Source organism: Manis javanica, chromosome 16 (assembly GCF_040802235.1).
Source record: "Manis javanica isolate MJ-LG chromosome 16, MJ_LKY, whole genome shotgun sequence".
Lineage (NCBI taxonomy): Eukaryota > Metazoa > Chordata > Mammalia > Pholidota > Manidae > Manis > Manis javanica.
In genome coordinates this window covers 71,103,665-71,124,754 of record NC_133171.1, presented here as the reverse complement: position 1 = coordinate 71,124,754, position 21,090 = coordinate 71,103,665, and the positions used below count along the sequence as shown (strand labels likewise).

Below are 21,090 nucleotides of genomic sequence, written 5' to 3'. Positions count from 1 at the left end.
AATGTCAAGCCACACTATCAATTGCACTTCTTTTCTCCTGATGAATAAAATAAAAATAAATACATAAATACACACAGATAAATGAAATAGAATAGAGTTCACAAATGGACCCAACAAAATTACAGAAACTTGAACCTCGCCAAGGAAATGAAAGCACTTCCACACAGAAAACAGGGCCTTTAGAGTTTATTCTTCCATTTTCTTATTTAGAGTTCACCACCATCAACAAATGGAGATGAGGCAAAAGGACGGCCATGTGTAAATGAACACAGACAACTCAAGTCAGAAATGGAAGTGACAACTGACACAACAGAAACACAAAGGACTGCAAGAAGCTGTTATAAAAAGCTCCTGGAAATGCACAATATTCCAAAACTGAACCAGACAGAAGAAATAGAAAATCTCTACTGACAGATTGACCGTAATGAACTGCACTGATAATCAAAACAAAAAAAACAAAAAAAAAACCAATCCTTACAAAGTCAAGGACCAGATGGTTTTCAAAATTACTTCCACCAAAGATTTAAAGTACAGTTAATATTTACCTTTCTCAAGTCACTTCTAAACCTTGAAAAGGAAGGAAAACTTCACGCCTTTTTATTAGATCAGCATCACCCCAATACCAAATCCAACAAAAACAGTACAAAAAAGGAACACTAAGACACCACCATCCTTGGTGAACACATTTGTGAAAATCCTCAAAAAAATTACCAGCAAACTGAATTAAAAAATACATTACCAAATTCATTAACCAAGAAGAAGTAGATTTATTCCAGGGATGCAAAGAGGGTGAAATATCTGCAAATCAATGTGACACATCCCATTAACAAAAGGAAGGATAAAAACTATCGTCATCACAATAGGTCCTAAAAAGGATCACAAAACCCAACATGCTTTTATGCTAAAAACTCAACAAAGTGTGCATAGAGGGAACATACATCAACATAACAGAGGCCATATATGACAAACTCACAGCTGCCATCACAATGAATTGCAAAAAGCTGAAAGCTTTTCCTCTAAGGTCAGAAACAAGACAAGAATGCCCACTGTCACCACTTTTATTAAACATAGTCCTGAAAGTCCCAGCCACGGCAACCAGACAAGTAAAAGGCATCCAAGTTGGTAAGGAAGAAGTCAAATTTCCCCTACTTACAGGTGACATGATACTGTATAGAGAAAACCCTAAAAACTGCATCAAAAACTACTAGAATTAATAAATGAACTCAGTAAAAGTCACAGCAAACAAAACCAATGTGCAAAAATCTGCCACATTTACACAGACAAATGAACTACCAGGAAGAGATTTAAGAAAGAATCCCATTTATGACTGCATCAAAAAGGATAAAATCACTGGGAATAAAATTCAACCAAGGCAGATAAAGTCCTGTACTCTCAAAACTAAGACACTGATGAAAGAAACTTAGGAAGACACAAATAAATGCAAGGCTATCCCATGCTCCTGGATAGGATGAATGAATATTGTTAAAATGGCCATATCATCCGAAGCAACTTATAGATTCAATGCAATCCCTATCAAAAAACCAATGGCATTTTTCACTCAACTAGAGGAAAAGATCCTAAAATTTATATGCAACCTCAAAAGACCCTGAAGAGTCAAAGAAATCTTGACAATGAAGAACAATGCTGGGGGTAAAGAGCTATACTACAAAGCTGCAGTGAATTAAACAGTATGGTACTGACACAAGAATATATGAATCAATGGAACTGAACAAATAACTAAGAAATAAACCCACACATATATGGTCAGTTAAAATATGACAAAAGAGGCGAGAATATACAATGGGGAAAAGACAGTCTCTTCAATAAATGGTGCTGGGAAAACCAGACACCTACATGCAGGAGAATGGTATTGCATCACTCTAACATCATGCACAAACCTTAATTCAAAATGGATTAAATACCTAAAGGCATGAAAGCACAAAGCTTTTTAAAGAAAAGATGGGCATGAATCTCTTGAAAATCAGCAAGAGTAAATTTTTTCTCGACACACCTCCCCAGGCAAAGGAAACAAAAGAAAGAATAAACAAGAGGAGGCTCATCGATCTAAAACATTTCTGTATAGGAAAGGACAACATCAACAAAATGAAAAGGCAACGTACTGTAAGGAAAAACATATCTGAAAGTGATATATCTGATAAGGGGCGGATATCCAATATATATTGGATAAATATACCACAAAACAAAGAACCCATTAAAATATGGGCAGAGAACCTGAACAGACATTTTTCCAAAGAGGGCATACAGATGGTTTACAGTCACATGAAAAGATGCTCCACATCACTTCACTAACCATTAGCCAAATGCAAATTAAAACCACGAGGGGACTCACTCAAGATGGAGACGTGAGTAGGGCGGCAGAAGTATCCTCCCAAAACCATAAAGATTTTGAAAATACACCAAATGCAACTACTCCTAAAAGAGAGACCAGAAGATACAGTACAACAGCCAGGCTACATCTACATGTGCGGCACCGTAGCACCTCACGAAGGGGGTAAGATACAAACCAGGGCCCGGTGGGACCCGAGTGAGCCCCTCACCCCAGCTCCTTGGCGGGAGGAGAGGAGGCGGAGCGGGGAGGGAGAGGGAGCCCAGGTTTCCTAAATACCCAGGCCCAGACATCCACACTGGGAGCAGAGACACACAGTGCGTGGTGTGCTGGACACTAGGGAAACAGAACAGTAAAACCTGCGAGTGGGTGAGTGCAGCTGGCGCCCCTGGGACAAAAGAAAAGCAAGTGCTTTTTGAAAGTCTGTAAGGGACAGGGGCCTCACAGCTGGACAGAAGCGTCCCGGCATGCTCAGCACAGCAGCTGGGAATCACGGGGAACTCTGGGCACCCTAATCCCCTGGGTGGCAGCAGGACTTAAGAGTCCCCTCAGGGCAATGAACAGCCTCCGGTCCGTTCCCCCTCCGGTGAAGCTCTGCCATAGTGGAGCAGCAACCTGAGGCCGGCTACACCGAGAGCAGCCGCTCGAGCCAGACTTAGAGGCCACATCTGCGTGCAGCTGCCCGGCACAAGCCACTAGGGGTCGCTGTTCTCACAGGACAGGAAGGCCACAAACTAGCAAGACGGGATGTTCTCCCAGCTGATACACGCACCAACTCCCCAAAACTACCTCTATGGCAATGAAGTCAGAAGAATTTGATCCAGACCAGACTAACAGAGACAAAACCTGAGAAGGCGCTTGGGGAGATAGATCTAACCAATCTTCCTGAAAAAGAATTCAAAATAAAGGTCATAACCATGCTGATGGAGCTACAGAGAAAAATGCAAGAGCTAACAGACAAAGTAGGGAGGGAGACTACAAAAATGAAACAACCTCTGGAAAGATGTGAAAACAGAATGGATGAGATGCAAAAGGCCATTGATGAAATAGAAACCACAGAACAAGAATGCATAGAAGCTGGCACAGAGAGAGATAAAAGGATCTCCAGGAATGAAACAATATTAAGAGAAGTATTTTACCAATCCAAAAGGAACAATATCCACATTATAGGGGTACCAGAAGAAGAGAGAGAAAAAGGGATAGAAAGGGTATTTGAAGAAGTAATTGCTGAAAACTTCCCCCAACTGGGGGTGGGTGGGGGGGGTGGAATGATTGATCAGACCATGGAAGTACACAGTCCTCCCAAAACAGGGGACCCAAGGACAACACCACCAAGACACATAATAAATAAAACTGAAAAGATCAAGGACAAGGAGAGAGTTTCAAAGGCAGCTAGACAAGGACAAAGGGCACCTACAAAGGAAATCCCAACAGGCTATCCTCAGACTTTTCAACAGAAACCTTACAGGCGAGAAGAGAATGGCATAATATATTTAATACAATGAAACAGAAGGGCCTTGAACCAAGATTACTGTATTCAGCACGATTATCATTCAAATATGAAGGAGGGAGTAAACAATTCCCAGACAAGTAGAAGTTGAGGGAATTTGCCTCCCACAAACCACCTCTACAGGGTATTTTAGAGGGACTGCTCAAGATGGCAGCACTCCTAAGGCTAAACAGATATCACCAGAGAAAATAGAATCACAGCAAAGAAAGCAGACCAACCAAATACAAACTAAGTGAAAAAATAAAATCAACTACCCACAAAAGCAGTCAAAGGAAACACAAAGGGGCACAGAATAAAAAACGCAATATATAAAGAATGGTGGGAGAGGAATAACAAGGGAGAGAAATAAAGAATCACCAGAGAGTGTTCATAACATCTCAATAAGTGAGTTAAGATAGACAGTAAGATACTAAAGAACCTAACCTTGAACCTTTGGTAACCATGAATCTAAAGCCTGCAATGGCAGTAAGTACGTATCTTAAAACAATCACCCTAAATGTAAATGGACCGAATGCACCAATCAAAAGACAGAGTAATACAATGGATAAAAAAAAAAGCAAGACTCATCTATATGCTACTTACAAGAGACATACATCAAACCCATAGACATGCAGACTAAAAGTCAAGGGATGAAAAACATATTCTATCCAAACAGGGAGAAAAAAGCAGGTGTTGCAGTACTAGTATCAGACAAAATAGACATCAAACAAAGAAACAAGAGATAAAGAAGGACATTACATAATGATAAAGGGGTCAGTCCAACAAGAGGATATAACCATTATAAATATACATGCACCCAATACAAGAGCACCAGCATACGTGAAACAAATAGTAACAGAGCTAAAGGAGGAAATGGAATGCAATGCATACATTTTAGGAGACTTCAACACACCACTCACTCCAAAGGATAGATACACCGGACAGAAAATGAGTAAGGACACGGAGGCACTAAACAACACACTAGAACAGATGGACCTAATAGACATCTACAGAACTCTACATCCAAAAGCAACAGGATACACATTCTTCTCAAGGGCACATGGAACATTCTCCAGAATAGACCACATACCAGGCCACAAAAAGAGCCTCAGTAAATTCCAAAAGATTGAAATCCTCCCAACCAACTTTTCAGACCACAAAGGCAGAAAACTAGAAATAAACTGTACAAAGAAAGCAAAAAGGCTGACACACACATGGAGGCTTAACAACACACTCTTAAATAATCAATGGATCAATGACCAAATCAAAATGTCACAATTATTGAAATTGGAAAAAGAAGAACAAATGAGGCCTAAGGTCAGCAGAAGGAGGGACATAATAAAGATCAGAGAATAAATAAAATTGAGAGGAATAAAACAATAGCAAAAATCAATTAAACCAATAGCTGGTTCTTCGAGAAAATAAACAAAATAGATAAGCCTCTAGAGCCAGACTTATTAAGAGGAAAAGAGAGTCAACACAAATCAACAGAATCAGAAACGAGAAAGGAGAAATCACGACGGACCCCACAGAAATAACAAAGAATTATTAGAGAGTACTATGAACACCTATATGCTAACAAGCTGGGAAACCTAGGAGAAATGGACAACTTCCTAGAAAAATACAACCTTCCAAGACTGACCCAAAAACAGAAAATCTAAACAAACCAATTACCAGCAATGAAATTGAAGCGGTAATCAAAACACTACCAAAGAACAAAACCCCCGGACCAGATGGATTTCTCTCGGAATATTATCAGACACACAAGGAAGACATAATACCCATTCTCCTTAAAGTTCTCCAAAAAACAGAAGAGGAGGGAATACTCCCAAACTCATTCTATGAAGCCAACATCACCCTAATCCCAAAACCAGGCAAAGACCCCACCAAAAAAGAAAACTACAGACCAATATCCCTGATGAACGTAGATGCAAAAACACTCAACAAAATATTAGCAAACTGAATTCAAAAATACATCAAGAGGATCATACACCATGACCAAGTGGGATTTATCCCAGGGACGCAAGGGTGGTACAACATTCAAAAATCCATCATCATCCACCACATCAACAAAAAAGAAGGACAAAAAGCACAATATCATCTCCATACATGCTGAAAAAGCATTCGACAGAAGTCAACATCCATTCATGATAAAAACTCTCAAAATGGGAATAGAGGGCAAGTACCTCAACATAATAAAGGCCATATATGACAAACCCACAGCTAACATCATACTGAACAGCGAGAAGCTGAAAGCTTTTCCTCTGAGATCGGGAACAAGACAGGGATGCTCACTCTTTCCACTGTTATTCAACATAGTACTGGAGGTCCTACCCACAGCAATTAGACAAAACAAAGAAATACAAGGAATCCAGATTGGTAAAGAAGAAGTCAATCTGTCATTATTTGCGGATGACATGATATTGTACATAAAAAACCCTAAAGACTCCACTCCAAAACTACTAGAACTAATACTGGAATTCAGCAAAGTTGCAGGATACAAAATTAACACACACAAATCTGTGGCTTTCCTATACAACAACAATGAACTAACAGAAAGAGAAATCAGAAGAACAATTCCATTCACAATTGCATCAAAAAGAACAAAATACCTAGGAATAAACCTAACTAAGGAAATGAAAGACCTATAGCCTGAAAACTATAAGACACTCTTAAGAGAAATTAAAGAGGACACTAGCAAATGGAAACTCATCCCCTGCTCTTGGCTAGGAGAAATTAATATCGTCAAAATGGCTGTCCTGCCTAAAGCAATATACAGATTTGATGCAATCCCTATCAAATTACCAACAACATTCTTCAATGAACTGGAACAAATAGTTCAAAAATTCATATGGAAACACCAAAGACCCCTAATAGCCAAAGCAATCCTGAGAAGGAAGAATAAAGTAGGGGTGATCTCACTCCCCAACTGCAAACTCTACTATACAAAGCCACAGTAATCAAGACAATTTGGTACTGGCACAAGAACAGAGCCACAGACCAGTGGAACAGAATACAGACTCCAGACATTAACCCAAACATACATGATCAATTAATATAGGATGAAGGAGCCATGGACATAACAATGGGGAAAATGACAGTCTCTTCAACAGATGGTGCTGGCAAAACTGGACAGCTACATGTAAGAGAATGAAACTGGATCACTGTTTAAGCCCATACACAAAAGTAAATTTGAAATGGATCAAAGACCTGAATGTAAGTCATGAAACCATAAAACTCCTAGAAAAAAACACAGGCAAAAATCTCTTGGACATAAACATGAGCGACTTCTTCATGAACATAACTCCCCAGGTAAGGGAAACAAAAGCAAAAATGAACAAGTGGGACTATATCAACTGAAAAGCTTCTGTACAGCAAAGGACACCATCAATAAAACAAAAAGGCACCCTACAGTATGGGAGAATATATTCATAACAACATGTTCTGTAAAGGGTTGACATCCAAAATACATAAAGATCTAATGCACCTCAACAAACAAAAAGCAAACAATCCAATTAAAAAATGGGCAGAGGAGCTGAATAGACAGTTCTCTGAAGAAGAAATCCAGATGGCTAACAGGCACATGAAAAGATACTACACATCGCTAATGATCAGAGAAATGCAAAATAAAACCACAAGGAGATATCACTTCACACCAGTAAGCATCGCCATCATTGAAAAGACAAACAACAACAAACGTTGGCAAGGTTGTGGAGAATGTAAGAGGATCATACACCATGACCAAGTGGGGTTCATCCCAGGGATGCAAGGGTGGTACAACATTCAAAAATCCATCAACATCATCCACCACATCAACAAGAAGAATGCAAGGCTGGTGGGAATGTAAATTAGTTCAACCATTGTGGAAAGCAGTATGGAGGTTGCTCAGAATTCTCAAAATAGAAATACCATTTGACCCAGAATTCCACTTCTAGGAATTTACCCTAAGAATGCAGCACTCCAGTTTGAAAAAGACAGATGCACCCCTATGTTTATCGCTGCACTATTTACAATAGCCAAGATATGAAAGCAACCTAAATGTCCATCAGTAGATGAATGGATAAAGAAGATGTGGCACATATACACAATGGAATATTACTCAACCATTAAGAAAAAATCAGATCCTACCATTTGCAACAACATGGATGGAGCTAGAGGGTATTATGCTCAGCGAAATAAGCCAGGCAGAGAAAGACAAGTCCCAAATGATTTCACTCATATGTGGAGTATAAGAACAAAGGAAAACTGAAGGAACAAAACAGCAGCAGAATCACAGAACCCAAGAATGCACTAACAGTTACTAAAGGGAAACGGACTAGGGAGTATGGGTGCGAAGGGAGGGATAAGGGCAGGGATTAAGAAGGCGGGTATTACAATTATCATGTATAATTAGCATGTAGGGGGTAGCATGGGGAGGGCTGTGCAACACAGAGAAGACGAGTAGTGATTTTACAGCATCTTGTTACACTGATGGACAGTGACTGTAATGGGGTGTGGGGGTGGGACTTGGTGAACGGGGGTCTAGTAAACATAATGTTCTTCATGTAATTGTAGATTACTAACAAGAAAAAAAAAGAAGTTTGAACACAGATATACACGTAGGCCTAATGGCATGTGACTATCATGACAGAGTATGGGGGAACACTTGCATAAGCCAAGTATTTCCAAAACCCACCAGAAGCTAGGAGAGAGGCATGGAGCAGACCCCCGGCCATAGCCCTCAGCAGGAACCCAGCTGGTGACCCTTCACTCTCAGACTTCTAGACTCCAAACTGTGAGAGGATACATGTCTGTGGTTTAAACAATCCAGTGTGTAGTACTGTGGTACAGCAGAGCCTTACAAAGTAACCTAGGTATCTATTTACTTATTTTTTTAATAAAAATTCCCATTTTGGGAGTCTTACTCCTAAACCCATCCTTCTCTTTCATGACACAGGTAATTGCTAAAAATTCCCATTATTTTCAACATGGAAACCCACATATGAGCTTCTCTATCTAAACTGACATAATCTGTGGCCTATTTTCCCCGCTCTTCCTAGGTTTTAGGCCATAACTGGCCACATTCTATCTTTTCCTCAAATTTCCCCATCTCTTTCTGCTCTACGTCCTGTAGCCACTTGATTTCCTCTATTAGAAATACTCTTCCACTCCCTGTTCTGCTGCTTACCTCCTAACCTTCATTTTTTAGCTTAAGTACCATCAGTACATAACTGCTTCTTCCTGCTATACAATTGCTAAAACACCTGTTCAGCTCACTTGTACCCTTGTTACCAAATCAACTGTTGGTATATTTGATATAATCATTGGCATAACAACATCTGCCACTCTTCTGAAGCTGTAATTTCCAAAGGAGGAGGATACAAGAGGCTGAAGATGTTAAGTGTAGACTATTTATAATCAAACACTCTGTGCAAATCCAGGTTTCTCACTTAACAGCTTCGGGTAACTTTGGGGAAAATCACTAACCTCAAACTCTTCTGGTGAATTCTTATTCATAGATGTACTTCACAGAGTTGTTGAGATAATCAAAGGAAATCATTTACATACATCACTTGCACTAGTATATATGATACTTGCTGAGTCTTCTATTGATAGTATGTCCTTGGCATTGAGGTAACTCTAAGCATTTAAATAAATATTTGCTGCAAAAGAATTTTCTCGATTCATTACTTTGCTTGAGTGGCTAATGATAGGATTTTTAGACACAAAAATTAGTTGGAAATAAAACTCAGGTAGTTTGTCCACTCAAGCACAGCATATTGGTGGTGAATTTTCCATTTACATATATGTGAACTTGTATAAAAAATCCAAGAGAAATGCTGACTTTCAGAGAAGCAGGTCAATACAAGGAGGAAATGTGACATCACACTAAGCCATTACTGTGTATGTGTATGCGTATGTCTTAGTCTGGGACTCACTGGAAACAGATTGCACACTAAACTGGGAAGGTTAAGAAATGAATGTGCACCTAGTGACAGAACATTGAGAAACTTGAGAAAATAGATAACATACATAGATAACTGATAGATTAGATAGATATACATACATATAGATTATAGATTAGATTAATTAGATACATAGATGATAGATTAGATTAGATAGATAGATAGATAATTAGATAGATAGACAGATAGACAGATAGATAGATAATGGATAGATGGATAAATAGATAGGTAGGTAGACAGGAAATCATAATACTAAACAAAGTTATCGCTCACTCAAGATCATCTACGTGCTCCCTTACAGGAGACTCGCTTGAGATCCAAGGACACAAACTACAAGTTGAAGGGGTGGGGACAGGTACCCTACACAAGTGAAACTGAAAAAAAAAAAGGATTCTGTTTGAGTCCCTAGAGAGACAGTGAGTAGAAAAGAGCCCTTCCAGCCACAGTGGATTCTTTTTGTTTGGTTTTAGCAGTATGCAGTCATAGATTCAGTGGTATAGTGAGGCCCTTCTCATTTTTTCTCATCTCAACAACTGAATTGCTGTAATAATATGTGTTTGGGCTTTTGAAATCCGTAGATTTCATGATGTTTACACATGTAAAGAAGTATATAACTAGATAAAGAGGGAAGTTTGGACACTCAAACACGTCACTCAACAACACACTCTTTGCTCCCTCCCAACTGCTCCTGTCTAGAACTTGGTGTTCCTTTTTGTCTCTCCTCCTATCAGCAGTGACGCCAATGTCCCTCAAACAAGGTGGTGAGCAAAGGACCAAGTTTAGTTTTCTGTCTACAACAGGCCCAGAGGAAGGATACTTGTGGTCTTCAGGGAGCACTTAGTCAATGAATGTGGATAGAATACAGTCAGCAAGTGATAAGGAGGTAAAAGAGGACCGAGGACAGAGATATGGGCTAACGTCCCTGCTCCACCATTTACTGGTTTTGTAAGCACACGCGGCTGACTTGACCTGCAAGTGTCTCTGAATCCAGTGCTATTTCTACAGCCTAGTTACCTTGCAAGATTTTTGGAAGCATAATGTAGGGAAGTGACATATAAGCTATGTTGTTAACTGTTCTGTACATAAGGAGAGATGGGCAGACAAAAAGATGATGACAGATGATAGATACACAGATAGATAGATAGAGATAGAAAGATGACAGATAGATGATTAGATAGATAGATGACAGGTAATAGATGACAGATAGATATAGATACATATCAATTATAACAAAGCTATTGCTCATAACCAGGAGAGTAATGATGAAAGAGCAGAGCGAAACTACAAACAAAAAAGAATGAAATCCAGTTAAATAAGTACAATAAGCAGCCATAAGAAGAAAACAAATCCTACCATTTGCAACAATATGGATGGAGCTAGAGGGTATTATGCTCAGTGAAATAAGCCAGGTGGAGAAAGACAAGTACCAAATGATTTCACTCATATGTGGAGTATAAGAACAAAGAAAAACTGAAGGAACAAAACAGCAGCAGAATCACAGAACCCAAGAATGGACTAACAGTTACCAAAGGGAAAGGGACTGGGGAGGATGGGTGGGAAGGGTGGGATAAGGGCAGGTAAAAAGAGGACGTGCTACGATTAACATGTATAATGTGTTGCGGGGGGCATGGGGAAGGCTGTACAACACAGAGAAGACAAGCAGTGATTCTACAGCACCTTACTACGCTGATGGACAGTGACTGTAATGGGGTTTGTGAGGAGGACTTGAAGGGGGGAGCCTAGTAAACATAATTTTCTTCATCTAATTGTATATTAATGATAACAAAATAAAAAATAAATAAAAAATTAAAAATGTGCAATAAGGACACAGCTATCAATTATCAGAATGAAAGGACAGACTTTCAATGCTCCAATCAAAAGACACAGGGTTAAAAGAAGGGATGAAAACTCAGGACCACCTACATGCTCCCTTAAGGAGATTCACTTGAGATCCAAGGACACAGACAAACTACAAGTCAAAGGGGTGGGGAAAGGTACCCTACACAAGGGAAATTGAAAAAAAAAAAAGATGGACTGATGGGATTAAAGATGGTGGCATGAGAGGGGAGGCAGAAAGCTCCTCCCAGAACCACATACATACGTACAATACGGAAACAGAACAACTACACCAAATCCTGGAAGAGCAGCAGGGAAGAAGGATGCTGCGGCAGGCTGTCACCTCAAGGAGAAGGGTGATGTACAAAGCCAGGATCCAGAGGGACCCCAAAGCCCTTCCCACACCCGAGCTCACAGGAGGGAGGAAGAGAAACAGAACCGGGCAGGGGGGTGGAGGCCTAGGACTGCTGAACACCCAGCCCTGGAGATGTGCTCTGGGAGCACAAACCTACCATAGGTGGTGCGCTCTGGAGGATCAGTGGGGTTGGAAAGCCAAGACAGGCAGAATACTTCGAGAGACTTGAGATTCCAGCCACTTGTGAGACAACACAGGAATTCACATCCGGCCGCTGTGGGACAAAAGAAAGGCAGGCAGTCTGAGAGACTTGCCAACAGCGAGACAGCTGCTAAAGGGACAAGGCTTCCAGAGCTTGCCACTAAGGAGAAAGGACAGGTGTGCCAAACTGCCCGGGTGCCCTCTGCCCAGCAGGCGGGAGAACTTTTCGGAGCTCCAGTCGCTCCATCCCTCTGGCTGGCCTCGCAGCTCCGAGGCCCCCTACCCTGCTGTGACTCATACATGGCCTGCCTCCCCGCCGGCACTGGATTGCTAACTGGCGGCCCCCACCATCGCACCAGGCCAGCGAGAGGACGGCCACACATACGGCAGCTTCTCCCTGCATGCTCCACAAACTGGCCCTGGCAGTGGAGACGGGCACTGTGGCCGGGAAGCAGGAGGGACCTCTTTCCTCGTGGCAGGGGAGGGCACCACCACCGCTCCCCTGTGACCCCTGCCATCCCCCCAAAGGCCTGAGCAGCTCCAGAGAGTAAATCTTCTGGGAGCTAGAGGGCACCAGGGCACCACCTACAAATACGAACCGTCAAAGGAACCTGGTAACAGGACTCAAATCAATCTTACTGAAACAGATCTCAAAATAAACATCAGGAACATGCTCATGGAGCTACAGAAAAAAAGTGCCCATCTCTTGAGCACAATTCTCTCTCTCTCTCTACCAGGAGCACTGCTGAGGCCTTGTTCTGAGACGGATGCTGGAACAGCCCAGCAGGAAAGGTGGAGCTCTCGGGTCCACCCCTGTTGGTGCCAGGACAGCCCCACACAGGGTCTGACAGAACTGCAAATGGGGGATGCCGCATATCTAACTCCACAGGAAAGATAAAACAGTGCCGCATGCTAGCCTTCCCATTAATGGCTAGTGGCTAGGTCGCTTCACCGATACCAGGTGATGTCAACACCCTGGGCTTTATCTCCTTAGCAACCTTTTTTCACTATGACCCTTGAAAGCAGCACATGGAAAGATACTACCTACCAGTCTCCACACCATCTCACTTCTCATCTTAGGCTCGATGTTCCTGTATCACATCTTCTCCTCTTTGTAAAAGTTTTCTCAGTCCAGTTGGTGTTCTGGAAAAAAAAAATTAGAATTGGAATGAAATGGCAGAGGGCATAAGATTCTGTTTGAACACCATCAGCAGAACAAAAAGACATCCTACAGTATGGGAGAATATATTCATAGATAACATATCCGATAAGGGGTTGCCATCCAAAATATGCATTAAGAGCTCACACACCTCAACACACAAAAAGCAAATAATCCAATTACAAAATGGGCAGAGGATCTGAACAGACACTTCTCCCAAGAAGCAATTTCAGGTGTCAGACAGGCACATGAAAAGATGCTCCACATCGCTGATCATCAGAGAACTGACTGCACATTAAAACCACACTGGGGTATCACCTCACACCAGTTAGGATGGCCGCCATCCAGAAGACAGACAACAACAGATGTTGGCAAAGATGTGGAGAAAAGGGAACCCTCCTATACTGCTGGTGGGAATGTCAGTCAGTTCAACCATTGTGGAAGCAGTATGGAGGTTCCCAAAAAAACAGAAATACCATTTGACCCAGGAATACCTCACCTCTCCTAGGAACTTACCCTAAGAATGCAGGAGCCCAGTTTGAAAGAGACATATACACCCCTATGTTGATCGCAGCACTATTTACAATAGCCAAGAAATGGAAGCAACCTCAGTGTCCATCAGGAGATGAATGGATAAAGAAGAGGTGGTACATAGACACTATGGAATATCATTCAGCCATAAGAAGAAAACAAATCCTACCACCATTCGCAACAACATGGATGGAGCTACAGGGTGATAAGCTCACTAAAACAAGCCAGGTGGAGAAAGACAAGTAGCAAATGATTTCACTCCTGTGGAGTATAAGAACAAAGCAAAAACGGAAGGAACAAAACAGTAGCAGAATCACAGAACCCAAGAATGGACTAACAGTTACCAAAGGGAAAGGGACTGGGGAGAATGGGAGGGAAGGGAGGGATAAGTGTGGGGGAAGAAAGGGGGTTTTACGAGTAGCATGTATAATATGAGGGGGGCATGGGGAGGGCTGTGCAACAGAGAAGACAAGTAGTGATTCTACAACATCTTACTACGCTTATAGACAGTGACTATAATGGGGTTCGTGGGGGGCATTTGGTGAAGGGGGGACCCTAATAAACAGAAATGTAATTCATGTAATTGTAGATTAATGATAACAAAATAAAAATTAAAAAATTAATTAATTACTTCTGGCAAGTAAATTGTAAAGACAAAGCAAGGTTAAAAAATAAACAACGAAGAACAACTGTTCAAAACCTCCTAAATATAAAAAAAGTCTCTGAATTTCAACTGCTTGATGAAAGTAGAAGTTTCTAAGTTGTAATCAGAGACCAAAAATCAAAGCATAAGAAGCCTATTTTTTTATTAAGATAAGCTCCAGAAAAATGAGATACTTTGATTTTATGTGGCAACCTTTAAGAAAAAAATCTGAATTACACGAATCAAAAAGTCACACAACTAGAAGCTATTCCTGGCATCATTTTAAATTCATACTTCAGAAAAACAAAACTTAAAATATTTACCTGTGAGCATTAATAAATCAAATACTTAGGTTTATATTTAGTGTTTGCAAAATAAAATTCTAATGTACTGATACAGAAAACAAAATGACAATAAAATCTGTAACAACAAAAATAACACCCAAGTAGATATGACTGTAGCAGGAGTACAGAATCTCAGAGCAGGTTTCATTACAAACACTTAACTGTGTGTCATTTGAAAAGAGTATTTATTCAGTCTTGAATAATGCAAGTTGCTGATCACCACCTTTACTACGATGATACATTAATAACAAAATTTTCAGAAAACTATGACTAAGTAGTTAACAGTTCCAGCTGAACAAATCAAATACTTCAAACATCCTATTGTTACTTGGAATGCAAACACAACCCTTATTTCCTTTATAGAAAGTTCGATATAATTCTTATTAAATAGGTAGCTTTGATTATGTAATGCATATAACAAAACAGAATTGTAAATTAGAAAATTATTATTTCAACTATTTCAAAGATCATAACTATCTTAGTTCAACACAATGAGTCAAATTTAGAGGGTAATGGAATAGAAATATATGGCTGAAGACAATAAATTTGAATTTTTGCTTCATTCAAGGTAACTCATCATTAGTCATCAAATTTTAGTATTAGTTTATGACTCAATCAAAAGGGCAGGGACAAAAACCAAATAATATCATCCTGTGAGTTAGAAAAAGACTCTTTCTGAGCCAACAAATGAGAATAAGTCACCTTTTCCTTCTCTAGGATGTATTTTAGCCCTACTTGTTCTCTCAGTCAGGCACTTTCGTGTAGGGCACACTTAGCCTAACGAACTATACCTGGTAACTCTGTACAAGCAAAAAGCCTCAGAAAGGATTTCCCTGCCTCCTTGCACATCTGAGAAAGCACAGAAGAGTTCAGTCCTCCATGACTTAAGAAATTTGTGCAAGATAAAGGAGGGAGGATGCCGGGAAGGGTACACAAGAAAGAAGAAAGGCTCCTCCTCTTATTTGCTCGCCTTCCCCTTGCAATAAATAAGCTTCACATAGTTATTAATATCCTATCTTACTCCAAAATTATTTAATATAACTTACAGAAATATTAGTAGTAGAATAGAATGCTTTCAAAATACAAATTAGTATGAATAAAGGGAAAATAAGAGGATGCAAGAAAGATGAAACACAAGGTAAAGTTGGACCACAGAAACACCTAAGGCCTTGCACAACTCTAAAATGTGGGTAGTTCAGCTCTTGGCTTCTCAGCAACCCATCAAGTGGGAAACAAGATCTAATTACAAAATTTTCATTCCATATACAAAGTAATTTACAAACAAGCACCAAAGCTTTTCCTAGTGCTCAGAGGTAAGAGAAATTTCTTCTATACTTCTCAATAACAGGACACTGGACAGTACTGTAATTTTCTAAACAGCATCTTTATATAAATTAAGTAATAGATTTCCTATGAAAGTTTCTTTTAACATTTCCTCAACACAGCTATGGTCATAACATAAGGACAGTTATCCAGAAAATGAACCATCTTGCTGGTAAACCTTTTACGATTTAATCTGGGGTTATATGTATTCATTTATCAGCTTTGAAACATTTTTTATAGTATGTTGATTTTAGTAAATAGTTACACCAGAAGGTATTCATCTGGGACTTTAAACAAATACTAACAATCCTCAGGATATTTGTTATATAGTCCATTTTCATATTCCAAAGTCCTATTTCATTTTCTAAATTCAGGTTCCTCAGATGGATAAGTAAGTAAAATGGTCATGCAGGTGACAACTGTGGCTCCAGGTCAGATGAAGATGACACTAATACATAGGTCCAAACACTTCAAGGAGACCTTTTTTTTTTTTGAGAGGGCATCTCTCATATTTATTGATCAAATGGTTGCTAACAACAATAAAATTCTGTATAGGGGAGTCAATGTTCAATGCACAATCATTAATCCACCCCATGCCTAATTTTCGTCAGTCTCCAATCTTCTCAAGCATAATGAACAAGTTCTTACATGGTGAACAGTACAAGGGCAGTCATCACAGAAACTTTCGGTTTTGATCACGCATTATGAACTATAAACAATCAGGTCAAAAATGAATATTCATTTGATTCTTATACTTGATTTATATGTGGATCCCACATTTCTCCATTTATTATTATTATTATTTTTAATAAAATGCTGAGGTGGTAGGTAGATGCAAGATAAAGGTAGAAAACATAGTTTAGTGTTGTAAGAGAGCAAATGTAGATGATCAGGTGTGTGCCTGTAGACTATGGTTTAATCCAAGCTAGACAAGGGCAATAAAACATCCACGGATGCAGAAGACTTCTCTCAAAACAGGGGGGATGAGGTTCTAAGCCTCACCTCTGTTGATCCCCAATTTCTCACCTGATGGCCCCCCTGCGACTGTGCCTGTCTTAGGTTGTACCTCCCTTGAGGAATCTTACCCGAAGATTTAAAACTTAAAACAGTCCCTGTCTTACTTTTCCAGGGGGCCTTCTATTATCCTGCTTAATTCAGCAAGTGGGAGCCCAATCTGTGATGATTTTTATTCCTCAATTTGGTATTTCTAACCAAGAAATGGTAAAGAAATCTTACTGAAGAGTTTCTAGACTGATATCTTCCCATTCAGTCTACACCAATTTAGATTCCTTTTAGAGTATGAATCTTTTACACACTTTATGGCAGGTTTTATTTTTACGTTACTGGTGGGGGAGAAAAGGCAGTAAAATTAGTATCAAAAGAATTTCCTATCTCCCATTTTGTCATACAAGAAAAAATAAGGTCCACAATGGCAGCATCTCAATACACCATATATATGGACTTAATACTACTAAAATTTAGCAATGCTACAATCTGATATTTAATAAATAGGCAGTAGCAAGTTGTATCTTCCATTACAGTTGGGTTTCCTCTTCTCTGTCTCCCAAAGATGCCAAATTTAAATTCTCCTACTGCCCACTTTATGGTCATGTTGTACACCCGTTGCTTTCCTACCTCATTAGCAGTTTGAATCTCATCACTTTCAGGATGCTCCTCTCTCAAAAGCCTGGCTATTTGGGCCCATATAACCTTCTCATCCTACTTGACTCAGCTCTATATTACTCTCTAATTATTTTAGTATTTCCCTTAGTAGTTACTGGGATTCCTAGTTTTTACGTTACCCACTATGAATAATGAAACGCAAATGCTCTAAGTACAAATTAACTTAGTATGATACGTTAATCAACTACATACTTATAACAGTTTATGCTTATTCAACATAAGTAAGATACTAGGATTTCATCAAGTAAGCCAGAGGCCAATTTTTTACCACAAAGGTAATTTCCAAATGGCATACAATCAATCCATATTACATCAAACCTTAGGCTTTTCTACTTTCAAGATTGTCAGAAGAATTTTAGTTGTGAGGACAACTTTTGAGAACACTACCAAAAACCAAATAGATTTTGTGAATTATTGTCAGACCTCAAAATGACTAGATGAAATGACAATGGTATCCAATACAGTTTGATCCATATTTGAACTCATATACATAACCCAGAGCCAGGCAACCTCTTCTACTATTAAATGAACTCTTCCAGTGTGTAGCCACTGAAATTTGTTATTTCTGAATTTCCTATTTTATGAAAATTCAAACCTTAGTGATCTCAACATACAATCTTTAGTACTGCAAAAGGTAGTGGCATTTACATTTGGCATAATACGTACACTTGTTTAACATTTTTCTTGCAATTAAAAGAACACTCCTTTTAAAAATATATTGAAAGCATAGGCTTAAGAAGCTCATTATTAATTATAAGCTTAAATCAATCAGTATTATATTCGATTAATTTAGAAAGTTATAGGATAATTAGAATGATTTTATATTAACCACTTAAAATTGTTTACTTCAGAGAACGGAGGAAACATCTATAATATTAATTGAAAAGCTTTTACCAACTTAACAAAAGAACGTAATTCAATTTTTTTTTCTTAAAAGACAAACTGTAAAGAATAAACCAAAGAAAGCTACAAATATGTATGTATTCATTTAATGCAACATTAAATAGATACACAGAGCCTGTGAGAATGCAATATTCATTTTACTGCAGAAGAACAGACATTGCACAACAATGAGATTTGCTAATGAAATTAACCATCCACCTGGATGGAATACATATGTATTAAACCAAGACCTCGGTGTCATTTTCTTTTTCTTTCTTTCATTTTTTTCTTGACCTTGTCAGTATTTTTGTCCTTTAGATTTTGGAACTTTGGTAAAGAAAAATCAAGGCTATAATGTAGTGTAGTGCTTTCTATTCATCACATTTATTTTTAATGTAAATTCTAACTGTTCTACTTCTATCAGCACTATTAAAGTATCTTTGAGAAAAAAAAAATCAATGGATGCTACCAGAACAAAGGAAGTTTATTCCTACTCAGAATTGCAACATCTGACATAAACTCCACATGAAAACTTTTATAGCAATGTTAGTACCTACTTGGATACTACTGATACATGCAATAATGTAATAATATATGCAGCATGTAATAATGCAATTCCTCCAGCAATTTCTACTACTGACAATTAAGTGAAATACTGTAGGGCTGACATAATAACTATCAGTATGAAAATTATTCTAATGTGTTTAGATAAAAAGTGTAATTTTTCCCCCAAAACTGCTCTGCTGTCCTGGTCTACAAAGTTAATTACTAATTTTCATTTATCAAAACTAGTAATACTGAGTTTTCTTAAAAAACTATTATTTAAATCTATGATTTAGTTATCATAATTTTCTATAAAGCCCAAGACTATGAAAATGGTTGATATTATATATTTTAAATAAAATAATGACCCTCAAAACTGATTTCTTTCTTTTTGAGTATAATCTATTTAGCTAAATAACTGTCTCATTGGTTGTTTACACAAATTAGGTTTTCAATTCACATGTGCTACAGATAAAATTAACAGCTTAACCTGCTGTGGCACATAGTTGCTGTTAATTCATGATAATAACAATTGCTTAAAAAAAAAAGCAGTACTTATACCAATACCAACTAAAACAGCCTCAGCCAAACAAAATAAAGCGCATGTGTGCAGTGGCCGAGAGGACACCTGGAGCTGTGAGCATTAACAATGATTTCTCCCAACCTGCCCTTTCCCTTGACTTACTTTGGTTTCACTGGAATTAGTTTCTGGAGGGGAGCTCCCCACGCCTTACTCCTGGAGCTACAGCCAAAATTTTCTATTAAAATGACAAAATATAAATCAGACTGTAGAGAAACAGGCAGTTTAAGGAAATGTCTACTGTAATAATGAAAGCCTGCTATCTAGGGCCAAGACTGCAATCCTAAAATGTAGCGATAGGCTTTAAAGTCAGCTAGCTCCTTGCTAGTCAAAATGTGGCCCACAGTCCAGCAATGCTGAAACTTTTTTTTTTTTTTAAGAAAATCAGAACTTCAAGCCCCAGCCTACATGTACTGAATCAGAATCTTACACATATTAAAATTTACAAGCCATGATACAGAAAATTCTTCAGCCTAGCTAACAATTTGTATACCAATTCCAGTAATTTCTGATATTCTAACAACTCAAAAATTCAAATTCAGATACAGAATATTCAGAGAACAGACAGCTTACTTGCTATACCCAAAGCCCACTACATATCATTTGCTTAACTTTTTCAAGTCCCATATTCATTATAAACTACTGATCTGCAGTTTGTGGTAATAAAGGAGTAAGAGGGAATATCTTTTTGTAAGATCTTGGAAAACCTTAAATATATGGATAAAGTTGAAGTATTTACACTCAGCGATTATTTTAAACAATTTCATCAGAAGAGTCTTTCCTAAATAAAATCTTGTTTAGGAAGGAGCCCAGTATAGTAAAATACAAATAAAGGGCTGTACTTTGGGGCAAGGAAGGCATCCAGCAGTAGCCAAAGCATCTCAACAGAACCAACTGATTGGATTCCTCAGAGTGCACTTTGGAAAACTCGGCCTTAAAGGAACTACTTAAAAGTCTGAAAAACAAACTGAATAACTGTTAACTAATCACAAGTAAAGTTCATTGATCAAAGTGAGCCCTAAAGATCTCTTTATAGAAACCTACTATTCTATTTAGTTTAATTTATTCTATGGTGTTTTAAAGACCACTACATATAATTATATAATTAAGCATATTCTCTAATTCAAATAGACCTCTTCCCCAAATACTCCAATTGCTGAGGTTGGTTTTAATCAATATATTATTTTCAATTAAATTATTTTAGTTAATAGTATGCCTACCATATTTAA

General features: G+C 38.6%; 1 protein-coding gene across 2 annotated transcripts in view; it reads right to left on the bottom strand.

Annotated features, from left to right (window-relative positions):
• Positions 1–21,090, bottom strand: part of LOC140846848 (bromodomain adjacent to zinc finger domain protein 2B-like) — a 134,063-nt gene that overhangs the window by 88,641 nt on the left and 24,332 nt on the right. Inside the window, exons 2-3 of one of the 2 annotated variants that reach the window (XM_073224894.1) lie at positions 13,222–13,316; positions 12,130–12,246 (exon numbers count right to left, since the gene is read on the bottom strand). The exons of the other annotated variant lie outside the window; for it this stretch is intronic. The gene's annotated coding sequence lies outside the window, so the exon portion shown is untranslated. The remainder of the gene's footprint in view (positions 1–12,129; positions 12,247–13,221; positions 13,317–21,090) is intronic. 2 annotated transcript variants of the gene reach the window in all.